Here is a 22,199-nt window from a genome sequence, read left to right on the forward strand (position 1 = left end):
TCAAGAATGTATATATCATATACAAGATAATTATACATCATGACAAAGTATCCTGAGAATACAAGATTCCAAGTTTTGTTTAACATTTGAAAATCAGTCAAAATGTGGCATTATTAAAAGACAAAAAAGAAAAACTTTATTCACACTTTAAAGAAAAGTCTTATTCATAAAAAATTGGGGGGCATCCCAATATCCTTTCCTGATTAAAAGAAAACATACTCCCAGCAAACTAGAAATAGAGCAGGTCTGGATTTCTCAACCTCAACATCGTTGACATTTTGAGTCAGATAATTTTTTGTTGTGTGGGAAACTATCTTGTGCATTGCAATATGTTTTGCAGCCAGGAGCCCACCACTCTGCCCCAGTTGTGATGACCAAAAATATGTCCAAACATCTCCAAATATCCCTGGGGAATAACATTTCTTCCAGTTGAGAACCACTGGAATAGAGAGAACTTCCTTAATCTGATAGAGGCATCTACAAAAAAATCATAATTAATGGTAATATACCAAATGCTTTTTCCCTTAGATCCAAGAAAAGGCAGGAATGTCCACTTCACCAATGTTATTCAGCATTGTAATGCAGATTCTAACCCATGGAATAAAGCAACAAAAACAAGAAAGAAATAAAAAGTATTCAAATTGGAAAAGAACATGCAAAACTTCCTTATTCACATACAACATAAGCAATTAGGCAAAAAATCTTAGCAATCTTCAAAAAGCTACTAGAACTAGTAAGTGAGTTTTACAAGTTTGCAGGATACTAGTCACTGTACAAAAATAAGTTGTGTTCTAAACAGTAATAAACAATTAGAAATGGAAATTTTTAAAAACATCATTTACAGTAGCATCAAAATATGAAATATTTATAGATAAATCTGACAAAAATGTGCAAGACTATTAGAAAAGTATAAAACACAACAAGAGGAATTAAAAACCTAAATAAAATTTGAGATACATTGTGTTTGTGGAACAGAAGATTCAATATTATTAAGATGTTCATTGTTTCTCATTTGATCTAAATACCAAATTGATCAAGATCCCAACGGGCTTTTTTTTTTTTTTAGAAATGAAAAAGCTGCTTCTAAAATGTGTGTGGAGATGCAGTGGTCTAGATTATCCAAAACAACTTTGAAAAAGAGCAAAGTATGAATATTTACCATACTTGATCTCGAAATTTACTGTAAAGCTACAATAATCCATACAGTGTGGTATTATGAAAGAGACAAATAGATCAATGGGAAAGAGTTTAGAAATAAAACCACGCTTTTTGGTCAATTGATTCTTGTTAAAGGGACAAAGACAATTCTTTGGAAAAGTATTATCACAAATGGTGCTAGGATAATTGGATATCCATATTTAAAAAAAGAAAAAACCTTTGATCCATACTCTCATCATATAAAGAAATTAACTTTAAACATATCAAAGAACCTAAATATAAGATCTAAAATTATAAAACTTATAGCACAAAATATAGAAGAAAATCTTTGTGGTCTTAGGAAACCTAATTTCTTTACCATAAGACCAGAAGCACAATCCATAAAAGGAAAAAACTGATAACTTGTTAATTTATAAAAATTAAAAACTTTTACTCCCCAAAAAAGCACTGTTAAAAATGAAAGACAAGCTAGAAAATATTTTCAATTACCTGATAAAGGACTTGTATGCAGAATATATAGAGATCTCTCACAACTCAGTAATAAGAAAATCAACAAACCAGATTTTTTTAAGGGACAAAATATTTGAACAAACATTTCACTAAGGATATACTGATGATAAATAAGCATAGGAAAAGATACTCAGCATCATTAATCATTAGGAAAATGCTTAAGAGATACAACTATGCCTCTATGAAAATGACTAAAATTAAAGAAATGAATCATACCAAGTGTCAGCATGCATGTGGAAAAACAGAAGTTCTCAGAAACTTGTGATGGAATATAAAATGGAAAATCTACCTTAGAAAACAGTTTGGCAGTTCCTAAAAAAAGTTAAAAATCTGCCTATCAAATGAATCTACCATTCACTCCTAGGCATTTATCCAAGGAAATGAAAGAATACATGAATATGAAGACTGTACATGAATATTCCTAGAAGTTTTATTTGTAATAGTCAAATAACTTTGCCCCAATGATACTGTGCCAAATGTGCATTAGCAGATGAAAGGATGAACTGTGACTGATATATCCCTACAATGAAATACTATTCAGCCATGAAAAGGAATGGACCATGGATACATGCAACAGCATGGATGGATCTCATATAATTAATTATGCCAAGTGAGGAATCCAGAAGAAAATCCATACGTAGGATTTCATGTAAATAAATATCTAGACAATTTAAACTACCTGCAGTGACAGAAAGCAGATCAGCGGTTGGTTGGTGCTAGAGGGGGAGCAAGGAGCAAAAGGAAGGGATGACAGACGGGCACAAGGAAACTTGAAGGTGATGGATACGATGTGTTCATTATGTCAGTGGTGGTGACGGTATCACAAGCATGTGCATTTGTCAAAATCAATCAATTTGTAGACTTTAAATATGCAGGGTTTATTGTGTGTCCATTATATCTCAATAAAGATAAGAAAAAAACACAGGAGAAATGCCAAAAACAACAAAATCTAGAAGAATTGAGAGATGAATTGAGAAATAGAGATGAAGAAATTAGCAGAAGGGCTCAGCACTGGAAAACAACAGCAGAAATACAGTCTCTGAAGATGAGACACAAAAGCAGGATGTTTGTTTGCAGCTTTCAGGGTTGGAACTGGATTGCACATGCCACGTGGAAAAGTCCTCCTGCCCGTGCTTGGACCAGGTTCCATCAGAGAAATGCAGGAGGTGGGATTGTACAATTGCACAGGCAAGCATAGTTGCAAAGTTTTCATGGTTTTTGCTTCTCAGCTACCACCTGTGAGGCAACTATCTCTTATGGGTATAATTTTTAGGTGACTAAGAAAAAAAAATAATTTTAATTTGTATAATAGTGAAAACCATAATAGTGGCTCTCTGGGGTATGCCGAATGACTAACTGAATCATATTGAACAGCCGCTAACGTTTTCACCTGTATCACCCTCACCTATAAAATCAGTCTCTGTGCACTTAGATCCAAAATTCTTTCGCCTATTCAAAAGTCCACTCCAATATTTCTCCACTCTACTCATCATCATCTTCCTCCTCCTTGGGAAGATAGCATACTGATGGAAAAAATAATTGCAAGCATCCTATTAATTTTCCCATCCTAATGGAAGGTTCTCATGGCCCCTCACCGTTACCCTGCCATTTGTTTGCTCCCCTTTGCAGGGAAACTTCAAAAACGTTGACTCTACTTGTATCTCCAGTTCCTTTCCTCAAATTCTCTTTTAAAACATGCTAATTGGGGTGCCTGGGTGGCTCAGCCAGTTAAGCATCTGCCTTTGGCTCAGATCATGATCCCAGCACCCTGGGATTGAGCCCTGCGCCCTTGGGCTCCCTGCTCAGCGGGGAGTCTGCTTGTCCCTCTCCCTCTGCCTCTGCCCCTACTCGTGCCCTTGTGCACGTGTGTGTGCACGTGTTTTCTCTCAAATAAATAATCTTTAAAAAACATGCTAATTAGGCTTTTGTCCGTATGATTCTCTGAGCTCGTACCTGTCATTATCAGTGGTGACTTCTACATTGTTAAATGTGATGGTTAATTAGTTCTTTCTCTTGTTTGTTTGTTTATATTCCCTGTTAGGGATCTCAGTCTTTTGCTTTAAATTTCAGCTATATGCTCAAGGCTTGTGAATTTATTTCTCCAGCTAGACCTCTCTTCCAAACTAAAATTCATATACCCAATTGCTTCCTTGACATTTCTATTAGAAATGTGTGGTAGATGTCTCAGCTGTAATATGTCTAAAACTACAATTCTGCTTGATAGGATGCAAAATTTGCTCTACTGCTAGCCTTCTGCCTTCTCTTATTCAGATGATGGCAACTCCACCCTTGAATTGCTCAAGAAGCCTTTCCATCTCCTCTTTTCTTCTCATGTAGCAAATTTAATTCTTCAGGAAACACTCTTGGCACTAAATGCCAAAGAAAAATGTTACCCCTGACCTTTCTCACCTCCATTTGAGCCACCATCCATGCCTCTCACCTAGATTACCTCCTAATTGGCCTCCAGCAGCTAGAGTAACTGTATTAAAATGTAGAGGAGACCTCACCACTCCTTTGCTCAAAACCTGACAAGGACTCTACTTTTCAGTCAGTCAAAGTCATTACAAGACACTACCTAACCTGTTCCTCCTTCCCTCCTTGAGGGCATCTTCTAGCTTTCTCCTTCATTCCAGCCACCTTGCTATTTTTGGAAATGGCCAGGCATAGTCTTCCTTGGGACCTGTCTATTCTGCCTGAAAATCTGTGACCCCCAGATACCTGTGTAGCCATCTCCCTCATCATTTAAAAATCTTTACTAAAGAGTCCCTCAGTGAGACCTGCCCTGATACCTCTTATTTAATCCTGTAACGCAATTATCTCTCAACCCTCACTCCCCATATTCTTTATCATGCTCTACATTTTTTGCTCTCCCTAGTAATTATCCATATACTATATAATTTACTTATTTATTATGTTTATTGTTGATCACCAACCTCCTACCTCCCATTTAAGCTCCTTGAGGGCAAAGTTATTTCATTTGGAGGGGGAGGGGTTGGTTGTTTTTAATGATGAATCCCAAGTACAGAACAGTACCATGAATATAAGAAATGCAATTAAATATTAAATGTGTGGATGGATATTAAGTATATTTCCTTATTGTGTATGCTGAAGCTCTCAAATGGTTCTCTTTTAAGGGGAAAATATAAAAAAGTATATTTATATTTTAATAGGAATGGAACAGATATCCCTTCAAGGATACAAGCTTTTGTAACCACTTCATGACCTCCCTGCCTCCCGACACTGGTGGGCCGGGAAGGTGGCCTGTACTGTAGAATAGAGTATGGGGTAAACGATGAGGTCAAATGACTCTCAAAAGGTAGAGATTTAACTGGATCATATTTTACTGAGGAGAAGGAACCTGGACACAGGCAGTTTCACCTCTTTCCCAGGTGAACAGAACATGTAAGAGGCAACATGTGGCCTCATTCTGTTCCTCTGTGGCCTCACACATTTCTGTGAGAGAAGCTAAAGAGAGTGTAAGCTCTAAGCCGAAGGTGAAGAGGGAACATTTTTTTTTTAATAGAATGAAGTTACAGGGACATTTTTAACCATGAAATGAGAATTTTGGAGAATGTTAACATAATGCTTAGCAAGGATGCTGAGATGTGCTGCATGGTGATATTAAGTTTTCACAGAGAACAAATTCCTTGTATGACATAGAGCCTCAGCCTCTACTGGCCGGGCACACCCATACCTTTCTGAAACAAGTCAGGCGTGGCTTGGCATCTTCATGCTTCTGCGAGTATCCTGGCCCTGCTGGACAGGCAAGGAGAATTATCAGTTTCCAAAACCATATATACTATTATGCTTGAGCCAATTATAATTTTTTAATATTTGCCAAGATTGAGGGGGTGCCTGGGTGGCTCAGTCGGTTAAGTGTCTGCCTTTGGCTCAAGTCATGATCCCAGTGTCCTGGGATCAAGCCCCACATTGGGCTCCTTGCTCAGCGGGGAGCCTGCTTCTCCCTCTGCCTGCTGCTCCCCATGCTTGTGCGCTCTCTCTCTGTCAAATAAATAAATAGAATCTTAAAAAAAAAATACTTGCTAAGATTGTTTTCCAAACTATTGGAAATTTATCAAGATACTTTATAGTTATTCTTGGGTTGTAATAATTTTCAATGAAGGGAAGCAATGAACACAATAACCCAAGAAACAGGTACAATTAGATTTGGAGAATTTATATGACTTTGCTCCTTTTGTTAGTTTATCATCAAACTTAATTGTGTTCCTTTAGTAAATACTTCTGGATGGATACTAAATGTTTAATGAAAGTGGAGTATCAGAAGTTTGACAAAATGGATTTTTAAAAAACGAATAATGTACATGAATATTATTATATGCAAACTACAAAATTGTATTTTTTTCCTAAGTGGGTGTATGTCTATCAAAATGAACCTATTGGAAGAAAATACATGTAAAAAATACTTTAAAAATTAACTAGAAATCCTGTCAAATATATTCTGTTTTTATTGCTTTGATATACAGGTGGTAACTCCAATAAGCTGCAGGCAAAGTCGTGAAATACAGATTTTTAGAGGATTAATTTTCATGGACAAAATGCTCCTACATTTCTTACACTAAGTGTACACGTGTGGGTACTTCTGGAGTGCTGTAAAGACACCCATTCTCTCTCTATGTATATTAATTACAAGTTCATCATTCTAATGATGCTATTCTTTCCTACAAATGGAAAGAATCAAAGCCTACTTGCACTCACAATATCACAAATGTTAAATGTGGGTGCTGAACTAGTGATGTTTGCTACTCGACTTACAAAGAGTAAAACAGTCTTTCCACAGAATAGATCTCCCTTTGCACAGCCGAGGGGCTGTTGGACTGCATGAGAGTCCTTGAGCAATCCTGTAGAAGAAATCCAGGGACAGATTTCCTGAAGACTGGGAACTGGCCAGTCTGTCACAGCCAATGTATATTATTTAGATCATAGTACCTGGGAAGAAAGTTGATCTTCACAATAACTTCTAAGCCTTATTCTGCTATTCTTTCCTATAAAAAAAAAAGTACATAATTTCCCCACCAATAAAACTGTTCCAAATGCATACATTGGTCTCAGAGTTCAAAAGATCGATAGATTTTTTTTTTTAATTTTCACAGAACAATGTAAAGATGAGAAAGGACAATAATTTAAATGGCAAAATAATTCTAGTTAAAAATGAATACTACACCAGTGATAATGTCTAATGGCTCTACATGGACTATCATCCCTAATTTTCAAAAATCTTTAGATCCAGAGGCTAAAACTGAGGCTTACACAGCTTAAGTAACTTGCATGGGGTCCTTATGGTTGTTAGTTTTGGAACCAGACTCCTATCTTGATACTCTACTTTCAGCTTTCTAACTGCCTCTATGCCATATTTTATTAGTTTATCTAGCATAGAGTAAGAAGCAAACATTTAAGGGAGTGATGTATTTAGATTTACATGTAGAAAGGAGAAGGGGACAAATACTTTGGACCCCTTCTATGTGCCTGACACCATGTTAAATATTTAGGAAATTATCTCATTATTTATCTTCATACTCATATTTGGTTAAGTCTTTATGAGAATATAAGTACTGAGATTTTTTGGAGTCAGGCAACTGAAGGATGAAAAATAAGTAAGAGTGATTAAAGATTTGGGAAGTTATCTTTCTAATAATAGAATAAAGCATGAAGTCTTACTTGTTTAGAGAAGAGAACATTAAGGAGAAAATTAGTATTAGGAGTGTCTAGATATTTATAAAGGCATTTATAAATGTATGTGAATAGGGTTTGTTGTTGCCTCAGGCCAATATAAATAGGAACAAGGCTAGATTGTATAAGGAGAGATTACAGTACTCATGAGGAGAATCTAGCTAAGGAGAATTAGCAGTGAGCTAATATTTATTGAGCACTTACTATCTACAAGAAGACCAGAGGACTAGGGGCAGAGATAGAGATAGAGATAAACAAGTTATTTTAGGAAAGAACTTACATCAGTTCTCATTCCATTCTGCTCCAGTGTTTTCCTAAGGGAAATAAATATAAATTTATAAATATATGTGTATATAAAGCTAATCCTGCGTTCCAATCTGTGAGTTATGTGGAGTTGTCCCTATTTTTAAAGGGGAATCTGAAACTCGGAAAGTTGAAGAAGTCTTCCCAATTTCGCACAGCAGTTAAGTGTGAGTCAAGCGAGGCAGTGGAACTCTCAGAGGGAGGGGAGAAGACACAAAATCGAGAATTAGAAAATCTGAGTTCTGGTGTGGACCTGGTCCCCCACTTGCCCTCATGTGATTGAGAAAAATAATTCCACAAACTTCTAGCGCTTTATTTTTAAAGTAAAAATAAGAGCACATTCAAAGATTATTGGGAAGATTAAATGGGCATGGTTTCAGTGGAAGTATTTTCAATCAATATGAATATAGTAGCTCTTCAAAGGATTTAGGAGAGTATGGACTTCCTTCTTGCCGTATGTTTGAAGTTTAAATTAAAGGAATCTAAGTGCTCATTTGTTAATCAGAGATGTTTTGATATAAACTTTTAAAACTTACTTCTGCCCACATGTTTTGGTTTGAATGCTTCTCACCTTCAAATTCACATACAATATGTAAATCTTGCCATTTCCTATTTCTCCCTCGTAGTCCATGCTTTGCATGAATTTTGAGAGATTTTAATTATCCAATAAGAAAAGAAATAGCAGCTATCATATCATACTTCTTTGAGTTACCACTTACCCAGTATTCTCTGGGGATACTAAAAAGATGGCCATTGTGATATCCAAGTATCTGTCAGTCTTTATAAAAACTAAACCCAACTGAAAATAAAAGCGAACAATGCAAACTACTTACAATGTCAGAGATGTACAGAGTGGATCTTAGGACTAAAAAATTTCGTATTTCTTGTAGCTGTCTCTATGTTACTCATTTATCATATTGAAATTAGAATTGTTCTTGTAACTCCCATTATGGGAAATCCCTAGGAATTTGTAAGCTGCGCATACCCAATAATCAGATTAATCTAATCGCCAGTCACAGAAAAAAAATGCTTAAGTCATAAACAGCAAGAGAATCCACTGATTGTAAATAAAGTAGAAGGGAGACATTACAGAGCAATTTCACCCAAGCAAGATAATTAAACTCAAAGATACTGTTTCCTGTTTCTCTGGTATAAACAACAAAGCTGCTCCGCTGGCCTCTCCACAACCTGGATGTCCCAAGGCCACATCCCTCTTCTTTCCTTCCACTTTCCCTAAGGAGAATTCTGGGTCATAAAGGAATGAGAATTGGTATAACTTCTTTCCTGAAAGGACTTGGGCTTCCTCTGTGTTGATATTTGTGTCATCTTATTATAAGACAAGCTAACATCTATTATTAATTGATGCACTAATTAAAGCCATACTTGCAGTTTCCATTAGCTTATTCCCTAAATTCTCCAGAGTTGGCTGTCTGGTTTTAATCAAAACCAAATGGTAGTCCAAGTTCCCAGCCTGGAGCAGCTAGGAGGAAGTCATTCAGTGGAGGCACAAGAAAGCAGAAAAGATAAACAGATGATAGTTCACAAAATTTGTGTCGGACAAAGGATGCAGATACCGTGAGCTGCTTTGGAGATGTGATTCAGGGACCCTGTCATGCTAGATGGAAGACGTTGCAAGTGGTTAATGTCAGCAAGACTGTAATAGGATCAAGATGGAGTCTGTCTTCGGCTTTCCCAGCACTGCGTTTGTGTGACTGGAGGATTCTGCCTGGAGGTAACGCTGCATGTGCCATGACACGACCTACTTTAATTCTGTGAAGGATTCCTGGGATGGGAGAGATTTGAAGACCACATTCTATTTACTGGCTTCTTGGGATTTTACTCACAGATCCTCTCAGGTACAGGATATAGGGCTGCAGCATTTTAAATTGTAAGTAGTGTAAAAGAACCAAAAAAAGTTTTCCTATTTAGGGGATGACAGTTTTAAAACTCTAAATTCATCTTGCTTTCGTAAGAGATCTTTTGACAGGAGAATGGCAAAGGTGTTTTGATGATGTTGTGCATATACATTTAATAGAGTGGGAAAGCTGTAGAGGAGGGAGAAAACTGTTTTCTTTCCTTTCTTTTCTTTTCTTTCTTTTTTTTTTTTTTTTTGAATTCATCAGCAGTGTGGGATAGAGAAAGCTCTACGACTTTATGACTCTTCAGCTAATCACCTCGAGAGCTTTGACAAACTCCCTTCGGTTCTGTGTAAAATCAGAACTCCTAAATCGCCCAGGCGGGCTCTGCTCTGCCCCCCTCCCTCTGCTTCGTGCACTCTTTCTCACATGCACTGCTCAGAGGCAGGAAATGCTTCCCAGGCAATCTGGGCCTGCTTGTGGAGGCCCCTTTCGCAAGACATCAGTCTGAATTGAGTGGACAGAAGTCACTAGGAACGCCTCGACAGACTCCGGCTTTAGCCAAGGCTCCCTCCAGCTGCAGAGGGTGTTTTCGTGAGAATCACACTCTGCGTAAAACTGCTTAGAATAGAGCCATGATCTCAGCCATGAAATGTGAACTTATATTTTGGAGGAACTCACGGGGACGGACTTCTCTCCTAGCCTGAGTGTTGAACAGTGTCATGCCTGGGCGTTTCAGCTGCTTGTTGTCTAGGTAAGACGCTCTGTCTTTGTATTTTGAGGCGGTCTTTGAGGAGGCAGAAAGTTTGACAGAAATGTTACCTTCTTCACTCAGTGGTGGTTTCCTACGTTTGGGAGCTAAGCTATGAAATTTAGAAGTGGAAAATGTTTAGGGAGGAGAAAACTGCCAAATTGTTTTAGCACAATGTCAATTCTAAAATAGGCTCCAGAGAGGGTTTACCATTTTCCTCCATAAACTAAGATTTTATTTTAATCCCTTTTTTTATCTTAACTTTTTTATGAATATGACCAGGTTTCCTATTCCATGGCATAATACAAAACAAATACATATTCTCACACTAAAGTGTGAGGTGTAAAGGATTTCTTTTGATCTCCCCTTCCTTTGCCAACAGGGAGAGTAGATAGCACCAGAGTGACTTTTCTTAATAATGAATCTCCAAAGACTATTCTGTGTGTCACGTAAAATATGAAGACTGGACTCCTCAGAATTTCCCCAAACCAGTTTCAACCACAGTGCAGGCTGCTAATGTACAGCTTAAAGGTTTCATTAAAAAAAAAAAAAAGTAAACACATGAAACTTCAAAAATTATTTCTATCCTAAATAGTATTTAATCTTTCAAAAATTTAAATATTAGAATTGGATTTAGTTTGTATTAACTTTCTTGGATTCCCTGCTCAGGTCATATTTGTGTGAACATTTCTGAGGAATTGAAGTAAATCTCAATGACAGCGACATTCAGTATTATTATTTTAAGGCAACCGGAAATCACTGCAATCAATGAAAAACCAGTCATGTATTCATAATTCATAGAATCATAAAATTAGATTTCCACTGGGCTATAATCTCTTTAAGGTATCTTAAATCTCGAAATGTGCAATATATGAAGAAAGAAATCTAGCAATGACTGAAATAAAATGGACTTATAATGCCTAACATACTGTTGCATTCATATTTCTGAAGATTTAAAAATGAAAATAATTATTTTATAGAAGCAAAGTAGAATGGTATGTGAAGGGAATAGATATTCATGTATATTTCCAAATCAGTTAGATGAACACAAAACATAATAAATGAAAGATGAGAGCTGTTTGACAGTTGAATCATAAGAAATCAAGTGTTTTAATTCTAAACTTTTACACAGTACAAGGTGACCATTTGTTGTATTAGCTAACTTACTATTGGATTCTATGCTAGAATAAGTTACCTAGATGTATTTTAACCATTCACTAACAATTTAAGATGTGTTAAAATTTTTAAATAAGATTAAAAATTGATTGTTCAGCATGTGAAAAATAAAATTCTGGCTTATCTGAATTATGATTTAATAAAATCCCTGAAAAGAATTTCAAGGAAGGAAAGAACATAAGAGATCACTTCTTCAAACACTGTCCTGAGGTTGCCACAAGAGAGCTGAGGAATGATTCGAAAGGGACCTATCCAAGGTCACACCGCTAGCTAGTTGAAGAGATGACAGTGGAATGCCACTTCATAATTCAGAGATCCTTATATGTACATCATCTTGGTCTCAAATAATAATTATGCAGAATGAAGTATGAATATGTCCAGTAGAAGGCTACTTTCAGACAAAACTGTAGTACCTCTTTAAAAAACAAGAAAGGCTCAAAGCTGCCACCCACGTACAGTATGGGGGGGGGGAAATCATGGTTTTAAGAAAAGAACCAAATTCACCTAACTGATGAAATTTTCTCAGATGTAAAAGTTTTCTTATGCCTTCAACAAACACTTCAATGGAGTAACTCATTGGTGACGGTTTTGTTATATTTCATGTTTATGCCAAGAAAATCAATGCATGGGCTAATAATTAAATTAACTTTAAACTGATGTTTCTTAAAAATGTAGGGCTAAAAAGGAGCTTGTCTGCTATCCTCATATTCAAATGGTATCATAACCAATCTGTCTCAACCAGCAACATTCACAGATTTTACTACCCCACATCAGAATCGGTTTAAGGATCTCATGTACCCAGACATTCTTTCTTTTATCTAACCTACAGCTCTACTGCTATAGCCTATTTCCAGTTTTATGGGTTTTTCCTCAGTGGAAATATGGAAAACCTAAATGGACATAAGAAAACAGAAGTATACATTTGTGGGCCAAATAAAGCCAATTCCTTTCATCTTCCCTTGTACAGCTTATTTTCAATCCTTTAATTGGTTCATATATCTACTCTGAGCCTTCTACAAAGTCCTTCAGTTGTAGAATATAGAATTTCTTGCAGTATATAAATAAATGACTGGCGCAGTGTAAAAGGAGAGAGTTGGCTGCTTCAGCTGTATCATACTTCATATATGACAGTGTATGTTGCCATGCAGGCTGAACACTGCCCTTTCCAAGGCAAGAACCTTTCTCATAAAACTAATCTATGTCATTTCTAGCGCATGCCATTTCTTAGACAGAATGTGTGTCATGATCCTTTTTCCCCCATTTTTATGAACCAGATTGAATTTCCTGATGTTATTACACTTAAAAGATGCACTGTTCAACGCTTTCAGTGTCTCCATCCTACACACTATTGGAATGAGGAATCAATGGAGGAAAGCAGTAGCCTATATAACTGACTGCATGGTTACTAGAGAGCCTAGCAAAAGAGAATACATCATTTTATTTTTTTTTCTTAAGGATCTTATAATTTAAAAGGAGGATTTTTCTGACCACCCTTAAACCTGCCCATACCATACACCTCACTATAAAGACTATGGGCAAGGTTTAATCTCACTCATAGAGATTGGGTCTTGTAGGCTTTAAACAAGTCTACATTTGGGACATTCTAAGTTCATCCTTTGTTTTGAGCTTGTTTCTTCTTGGAGAATGAATGAATGCGTGTATGATCTTACAATAAGAATCTTTCTGTAGAAATCATTAGAGTACAACAAATTTCCAAAGAGTTGGCCTAGATCTGGATCAGAGAATTTTATGATGAAAATAGAGAAATGTCAGTAATTGTACATGAGAATTTAAAGAGGATGAGAGAAAAGTAAAAACCCCCAGATTTGAAGGAGTTGGCATGACTGTTGTACCTTCTCTCCCCATGTGAGTGATAAGTGCCTTATGTCCACAACTTAAACCAAACAAGTTTGGAAAGAAGTCCAACTCCCGACTGACTTTGGTGTGGATATAGGGATGCAACATTTACTTCCATGGTTCTATTTTGGCATTAAATTGCTGGTCAGTTCATAGAGTATGAGAAATAGATGGACTTAGTTTTAATGAAATTAAACAGAATAAAGGTGAAGTGTGGACCTCGAGACCTAGTTAAAAAGAGATTGTTGATTTTATTCAGTAGATTACACAGTATGTAAGTCAACTTGAAAAGATTAAATAAGGACTCCCATGCAAAAAAAGTGGGAAGGCAATGTAAACCGTGTACATATGAATGTGCTCATTATTTAAGATAGATGGGTAGAAAAAATTATTGTACCAGCTAATGTTTAAAAAGGTTGTTTTGTATTAGACTGGATTAGCAAAGTGTTTTAGCAATACAATTCAAATACTTCAAAGAGAAAATCAGTCCTATAATGGAAATGAGATAGAAAGAAGTATCTGATAGATAGATCAGAGTAAGTTTAGAAATTCAATTAATATTTCTTTTTATTCTCAGCAATTAACATAGCCTAGCATGTCAGATGCTGTCCATACCTGTTTGTCAATAAATGTTTGTGGAATAAATCAGAGAGAAAGAGGAGAGAAAGGAAAGCAAAACTGGTGATAAAGAGTGGGCATTGTGGGACTTTTTTTTTTTTTAATTTTCCAGACATCCTGTGATGATAGAATAATTTTTACAGGGAAAAGAGAATAAGAGGTTGTCAAGAATCATCAGAACCTGAGGCCAAAGGTTAACAACATTCTCATAAGATGACATTACAGATTCATTAAAAACCAGAAGGAAGGATGAGCATCCATCCAGAAATAGTTTAAAATTAAAAGTTAACATGAAGCCAGTGACAGCAGAGCACTAGTGAATTTTCCACAACTTAAATAGGGTGGTGAACTGAAAAGCTCATGGGCAGAGTCCAAAAACTGGCTCTGATTTGCATCTTCGCCACTTGATGTTCTGTCATTTGAAGCACGCCCCATAACTACTTTGAACTTCTGCTTTTTATTGATACAGTGAAGAAAATAACGAAAACAGTTATATCACTGGGTCATTTTGAGCATTACATGAGATTTTATATGGGCAAATTGCTTTGCACACAGTATAACAAACAAATCTTTGTTCAAAAAAGCTTAGGTCAATTAGTCAAGGAAGGAAGAAAGACTCATGGTGTTTCACATTTTGGTCAAATTGCTCACATCTATATTGAAACAACATGGGCATGTGAGGGATAGTTGCATTTTCCTACTCAGCCATGGATTCTGGGTTAAGATCACTCAAAAATTAGAGGAATCTTCGTTGTCATCAGGGGCAGCAGCATCCCCAGCAGCAGCAGCAGCATGTCCCTGAACATCTAGTGAATTCTCACAATATGCAATGGATTAAATGTTCTAAGGGTATCACTAGCTTAGTATTATTATTTTAGCTTAACATTATGATTTTCCCCTCAACAGCTTTTCATTATTCCCATTACAGAGGTGAGAAAACTGAGGAAAACAAAACTTAGGTAACTAATCCAAATCACCAGGAATAAAACAGTGGTTCTTTAACAGGCATCTTACCTTCACAAAAAATGGAGATGATAACTTTTGTCCAGCAGTAGGGATTTGACCTTGAGCTAGTTACTAAGTCCTGCCAGAATTCCTCCCTATGAGATAGTGATAGCAACTACTCCATGGAGTATTTGTGAGTACTATTACCAAGGGAGATAGTGTAAGTGCAATGCCTGACCCACAGTAAATGCTTAGTAAATGGAAGTCCTTCGTTACTGTTACTATTATCTTCATCATCAAAAGGTTTCAGGGTGCCTTCTGCTAGTTGGGTATATAGAGGAATACTTGGTAATAAAAACAGGCTCAACTGTACATAGGTAGATGACGAAATAAGATGAGAATTATAGATATTAAGCACAGCAGACAAGTTGATGTTAGAGGCATCCCTGGTAAGATACTGACCTAATAGAAGTAGCTAAGTTCCCAGTGATTTCATGTTCCCAATTTCAGTGAAAGTTGTACTTACTTGAATGAGCGAAATCTCAGTATCCTGTTGGCACCTAGCAATCCAAGCACCTGTGTGGATGTAGCCGTATCTCTTATTTGCAGTTAGTGATTACTGTGTCTACCGTTAGAGGGTTCTTAGAAATGATAGGAAAGCTAAAAATAGAAAGGGGCCACTTAAAGCAAAGACACATCTCACCATGCTGGTGATAAAGCATTATAATCCGTGTCTCTTGTGGAATAGAAATGCTTCTTTGCCATTCAAAAAAAAAAAAAAAAGCAAGCAAGCTCTCGATGAAAATTTAACTCTAAGCTATTTCCTATTACACGAAAAATTTCAGCTGAAACAAGTTTAGAGCAAAGGCAGTACTTTTCTTTGGTTATAAGGGGTTTTGTAGAAAAACAGATGTGAAGGCAAAAACCCAAATGGTTAATTATTAATGAATTTATTTGCAGAAATATCTAAGATACAGTGTAGTTCTAAATGCTCAAAGGATTCTGCCTAGGATGGAACACTATCATTGAGAAAACCGTGTACTTCTAAAAAATAGAATAGGGAAGCCCAAAGCAAATACACATACCCAGAAATTAGTGCATGTATCCATGATGCAATATTGTTCCCCATGACTGTATGAATTTGGGGATCTTTTGGAAACCAGTTGACCCCCAAAAGGTCTTAGTGACCTCAGGCAAATATGAAGTATTCCAAGATTTCCTCAAATTACATGTGGGTGACTTAGAAAATGTTAAGAGACTCTGCAGAGCTGGCTGACCTGAGCTGTGAAGTGGTAATAAGTCAAACATTGCTAATATCTGGGCTCCTCCCTGCAAAAAAAAAAAAAAAAAAAAAAAAAAAAAAAAAAAAAAAAAAAAAATTAGAAATTACTGAGGCTGCATTACATAGCAGGAAGCTGAAGGGAAAAATTGGGCGCCACACGAATAATAATTTTTACAATTTTAGAAACCTGCTTTTTTATGAGGAGCTGACTTCTAGCAAACTGACACAGTTCATTTTCACATTTACTTAATTCCTGGAATCTTTGACTCTGAAAGTGAAGTATAAGAAGAAAATTTCGAAGTTCAGTAAAGTTGTGATATACATAAAAATAGATAAATATTAAAAGAATATTTTTAATTCAGGTACCTACTTCTTCCTTTTTTTTTTTCTAAAGACCAAAAATGATGGAAGCTTGGTGTCTCTTTTGGGAAAGGTTATATACTGCTTATTCCAAGGATTTAGTTCATTATGGGTGGTATATTCTTTAAGTTACTAATTTTTTTATATCCAGACAGCCTAAATACATGAAAGCTATTTCATATATATTTTAAGCTTCACCAATTTACCAATAAAGAATTTCAAAAGTTTGTTTTCCACAGACAGCTAATGAGGCATAATAAGTAAATTCTAACATCTGACAAAATATGCGAAAGTAGATGGGTAATGAATTTGTGAAGAATTAGGATGCAGATTGCTACCAAAGAAAGATGAAATCATATGGAGATAAATTCATGCATCATATTATTAAAGGTCTCTTTCTCCCACAGTCTATTTCTAACCCTGTCTGATTTGGATTAGACACCATGAATATTTTAAAGGAAAAGCACCAATTATCTTTTACTAAAAGTTGGCTACTCTGACCCTTGACTAGACTCATAGAAATGCTTTTTTAAAAGTGTGTTATCTTTTTTGGCTATTTGTTCATGCATGTACATAAAGGAATTAGGAAAAGTCCTATCTGCCTACGCCTTCTCACTGCTCCTGAGCATCTTGTATATGAAACATCAGTTTGGCAATGAAAAGCGTTCCTCTTCATGTTATCACTGAGCTGGGGAGCAGCGGAAAGATGCCCAAATGTGCGCAATTTGGTCTGCTAGATAATTTGTTCTTTGACAGCACCATCAAGAAAATGAATTTCATTCTGGCCCCTGCAAATGCTCACTGTAATGAAGATTCACTTTGAAACTAGTGAGCACACGTTTGAAGAACTGTATTAAGTTGTGGTCGTGTCTATGTTCTTCCTTCTGTTCTAGCTAATTCAGTTCATAAGTGGTTTGGGGGCCCTTTCTGTTTGCAAATGCGACTCCCTGAGAGTAGGCTAAGACACATGAAGATCTCAAATCATGATAGGATGTTCAGATTCCCAGTCTCTCCATTTCACTGATTTATCAAATTAGCAACAAAATGGGTCAACGTAGAAATGTTCTTTTCTCAGTTAGATGCATTCTTTATTCTTGTAAGAGTGCATTTTAGAGAGTTGAAACCACTTGTAATTAAAAGGAGGTTATTTTCCCCGTATCTTTTCTTCTTCCTCACAGTGACTGAGAATATGCTATGTGGTAGATATTATACATAGATATGCTTTAAAGCAGTTGTAGAAGGAAAACATGATCTAGAAATTTAACATGGGTGGGTAATTAAGAAGAAAGATCCTAAGGGAAACCAAAGCAACTGAGGCCACCTAAGGAAAGAGAAAAATAAAGAGAAACTGTCACTACTATTATGTTTTTATTTTCCCTTCTATTAAATACGTAGAATCTGTATGAAGGTGTTTAAAAACAACCTGGAAGCCAATCATGTGTGTGTGTGTGTGTGTGTGTGTGTGTGGTGTGTATACATATATTTTAAATTTTTTATTTGTCTATGTGTATGCATATGTATGTCTATGTATGTCATTTGTCTTCTGAAAGGATAAAATGAGATACCCACATTTAAGGGTTTAAGGGGTTGAATGAGAAAAGTTGCCATCTTTCTAAGTACTATGATGAGGTGTCCAGGAGAAGTTGCAAAATAATGCATTTACTCAATTAAGGTTATTTACATCTTATTTTCTGTATCTTAAAACCTCTGGTCAGGTAACATTTTAGAAGGCTATGGCTAAGAGGATTACTAAGAATATTTGTCCTGACTTGCAGGAGTTCTTAAAAGGCTTGGGGGAGGAAAAAGGCCATTAAAAAAATCACCAAGGAATCTTATGGAAAACTGCATGACATTATTGGCCCCAAATAAATAACCAAACTGGCACCTTTATTGTGCTAATGGAAGGAGGAAGATACATTTGTACCTATGAGGCGGTGGTATGGCAAGGGCTGAAGGGAATACAGGGAATAGTTGGGTCCTATTGGACATATAAAGAGGAAATGTAGACATATTTACATATCAACTCAATTTTAAGATTACTGCTCTGGAATATATTAAAATTTAGATTAAATTTAGATTATTATTTAACATGCTTCTGAGATTCAGAAATTTTTCTTTGTCTCAAGCAAATTATATTATAGAATTATAACAATTTAAATTGTTTTTAGCTGTTATTCCTATTTAGCTGTTATTCCTATTACCTTCATATTTCTAAACAATATGATTATACTATATTTTTTCCCATTTTAGACATTATCTGTTAAATTCCTGTTATGGAAAATGAAGAGTCAGTTCTCTGAGACTGTTCTTCCCAGCATCCCTAATCCCATCCCGTACAAACATTTTATACTTCAAAAATAGTTGCTTTCATAATTTTTTTTATTAAGTCAGTATTTGCTGTTTGCATTATTTTGCTGCACAAAAAATTCACAGCTAAGCCAGGTAGTGTACTATGATTATATTTCCTTTCTTTTAAAACCCTGTGTTTCCTGGAGGTAATAACTGATTTTTAGTTTTCTATGTAAATAATCCTAATTCTTCCACCTAAATTGTCTGACTTTATTATAAATTCCTCTCATTATTTCCATGGTTTTTTCCTTAGAGACATCTCTCGTAGAGAACTTCAGGATTTATGTGAAATGATTGCCTGCTAGGCCTGCTACATAAATTTCATCCTGGAAATCCCATTCCCTGGTCTTCTTGTTGAGTTTCTGACTCCCTTGTTACCATGTCTTTTCCATTTTATGTATTCTCTTATTTGGGAGGAACTATCCCTCCAGTAGCTTCTTGAGAAGAGGAGGAAATTTTTAAGGCTCCTCATATAATTTTAAGGTAGAAATAAGTTCCCATCAGAATTTTGAAGATATATTTGCCTGTCTTGTTTCCAAATTTGCTATTAAGAAATCCAGTAACATTGAGATTCCCAATGCATAATATATAACCTCTTTTCTCTCTTTCTCTGATAACATTTATATTCATTTGCTAACCTCTAAAGTTCTGAAATTTCACAATAATGTTTCTTTGTGTGATCTATTTTTATTTCTTGTATTACTGCGTAGTCCACAGATTCCCTTGAATCTGAAGACGGGTCTGTGAAATTTTCTGAAAAAAAATTTTTTTCTAAATCTCTCCCCTCGATTTTCTCTGAATGCACCTGAGAAATGTGGTTCCCCTCCAGGGTGTCAAATGGGTTTTCAAATTGTTAGTAATTCTCTGGAGTTTATTGTTGCCTCTGCTTTCTCTCCCAAAGAGGTGATTCTAGAACAGTGAAACTCTGAACTTAGCTCCCATTTGATCTGGATGTTGTGGAGGCAGAAAATTTACCACAGAGGGCCTCGTTTAGGGTTTTTCTCCTCTGGAAGCCCTACCTAACATTTCTGTCATCCCACACCACTCACTATTGAAAAAAGAAGGAATGGAGGAAGGGAGGGAGAGAGGAAGGAAAGGAAAGGAAAGGAAAGGAAAGGAAAGGAAAGGAAAGGAAAGGAAAGGAAAGGAAAAAAAAAAGAAAAAGTAGGAAGGAAGGGAGGGAGGAAGGAAGGGGAAGCTAATGACCCTCTGCTTTATGTTAAACTTTACATGGTATTTGTGGCCATGAGAAGACTTATTTTTTCTCTGCATGAGTTTCTCCCATAAAATTGTAAGCTCCTTTAGGAAAGGTGGAATATATTATTTAGGTTTATACTACCAATGTTTAGCAGAGTATCTGTGGCCCCCTGGGCACCAAATAAACAAGTATTGAAGAATTGATCTTGGCCAGGCAGCATTTCTGTCAGTTCTTCATTACTGCCCCTTGATTTCAGCAATAAGTGCTTTATTTGCATCGTATTCTCCCAGGCTGTAGAATGAGCAATGGTGATTATTATCGGAATCTTCTTCTCTAAGGACAATTGCCAGGCCAAAATACATAGTATGCATTTATTTCAGAAGCAGGTGAAAAGGAGAGCGTGATCATTTGATATGAGATATAGGCCAGTGATTCTCAAACTAGAATGTCTCCAATTGCTGTTGTCATTTAGTATAATAATGTTTAATTTCAATTAAGTTTAGAATACTGCATGGCATAAAATGCTTATGTTAAGGAGTGGTGTTACAAAATTAACTCAAATAATATGTTTGAAATTAATTCATGTCTAAACATCTTATGTACTAATATCACAAAAAGCAAATTTGGACATTTTACAAACATTTTCCAGAATTGTTACAACATTAGAGGTACATAGAGTCTCTTGTAATATTAATATAGCGGTGTTTGAACACATGCATTTAAGAAGTGAAAAATCCCCATGGAAATTCACTTCATAAAATCAACACCCTGCAATGACCTACACTTTTCCAGATCCTTCATCCAAATCCTCAGCAGCTGAGCTCATTCTGAATGGAAATGCACAAAAAGGATTACCAATGAAATATAATTTCGTTGAAATTTGCAAAATAGATAGTCGGTAGCTAAAAATATAATTTTAAGGAGAGCAATCTGGTGAGGAGACTGATAGGGAAATATCAGGTCTTTTACAAAGACATCTATAACTTATAGGATGGATTCTAGTCAATTCAGATGATTTAGAAAATGAGGCCAATATGCTCAGATGCGACTGACAATAATCAAGTACTCCTTCTTCTCAATACTTTTCTGTTCAGGCTTTAGATCATGGAGACAGATTTTAACTATAGATTTTATAAACAGAATTTCAATGGGAAGTGTGAATAACAAAGTTTGGAGAGAGAAGATTTTTAAAAAATCTATCAGACCACAGGATATGGAATGAGCACCAAAAATGTAGAGATGATGATCATAAGGATAATTAGGAAATTCTATGTCTTTGAAAATATAGACACTATACATTCACAGGAATGGTTTGGAAATGTCCAAAGAACCTAGATGAGCAGGACAGACGGAGTTAATGCTTTCATGTGCTCAATCTACCTAATTTACAATGTCTCTTAGCAACTAGATGGCTTCAGAACTTGTTGAACTGTCTTCCTTTGACATTATAAAAACACTTATCTATTTGCCAAGGTTGAGTGAAATAAATTAATATTATGGTAAGGTCCTGAGGGTAAAACTTTTATGTAATCTGTCCCCCAAGGAGTTAACAAAACTCAATTTCTTTTTAGTAAAAGAAATGAATCGAGAATTTAGTCTCAACTTAAATGTAAATGTGGCTTAGGAATGACACAGTAATACCACTTGGCATTTCTTAAGTTAGCCTGCTGTCTCTACACTGGATAAAAATAAAGAAAAGAAAGCATCTAAAACAGAACCGCCCTATTACAACCCAAATTTGCCCATGAAAGCAGAAATTTTCTGGCCTGCATCTATGCGTTTTTTCCACTTTCCGTAGCCTCCCACACTATAATGACTTATGCATGGAATTCGGGGACTTTATATTTTCTTTTGAGTGCAAAATGAATGCCAACATGGAAAATGTGCAGGCTGACCATTTTCAAATGGTCACAGACCTTTGAGGGAACCCGATAGTATCCAGAAAGATATTTGGTCAGGCTAGGTTACCAAATTCTAGTACATTCCTTAACTCCACTGGTCTTCACAGAATGGGAATATTTACCTTTTTGGCAAGTGCTTAGTCAGAATAGCTTGAAATTTTTGGTAGGGACTCAGAATCCTTTTCAATAGACTGAAGTGACCCCAAACCAGCACAGCAGTTAATCTTGTTTATGGCCGAAGTCAATA

The 22,199-nt window shown here is 36.0% G+C and overlaps 1 protein-coding gene across 13 annotated transcripts in view; it reads left to right on the forward strand.

Moving 5' to 3' along the window:
* Positions 1 to 22,199, forward strand: part of DLC1 (DLC1 Rho GTPase activating protein) — a 514,332-nt gene that overhangs the window by 102,981 nt on the left and 389,152 nt on the right. The window contains exon 1 of one of the 13 annotated variants that reach the window (XM_048226234.2): positions 8,848 to 9,547. The exons of 1 other annotated variant lie outside the window; for it this stretch is intronic. The gene's annotated coding sequence lies outside the window, so the exon portion shown is untranslated. Of the gene's footprint in view, positions 1 to 8,847; positions 10,270 to 22,199 lie in introns of those variants that run through there. 11 more of the 13 variants (XM_048226233.2, XM_044387560.3, XM_057303353.1 and 8 more) reach the window with 11 other exon arrangements.

This window comes from Ursus arctos, unplaced genomic scaffold, assembly GCF_023065955.2.
Source record: "Ursus arctos isolate Adak ecotype North America unplaced genomic scaffold, UrsArc2.0 scaffold_27, whole genome shotgun sequence".
NCBI lineage: Eukaryota > Metazoa > Chordata > Mammalia > Carnivora > Ursidae > Ursus > Ursus arctos.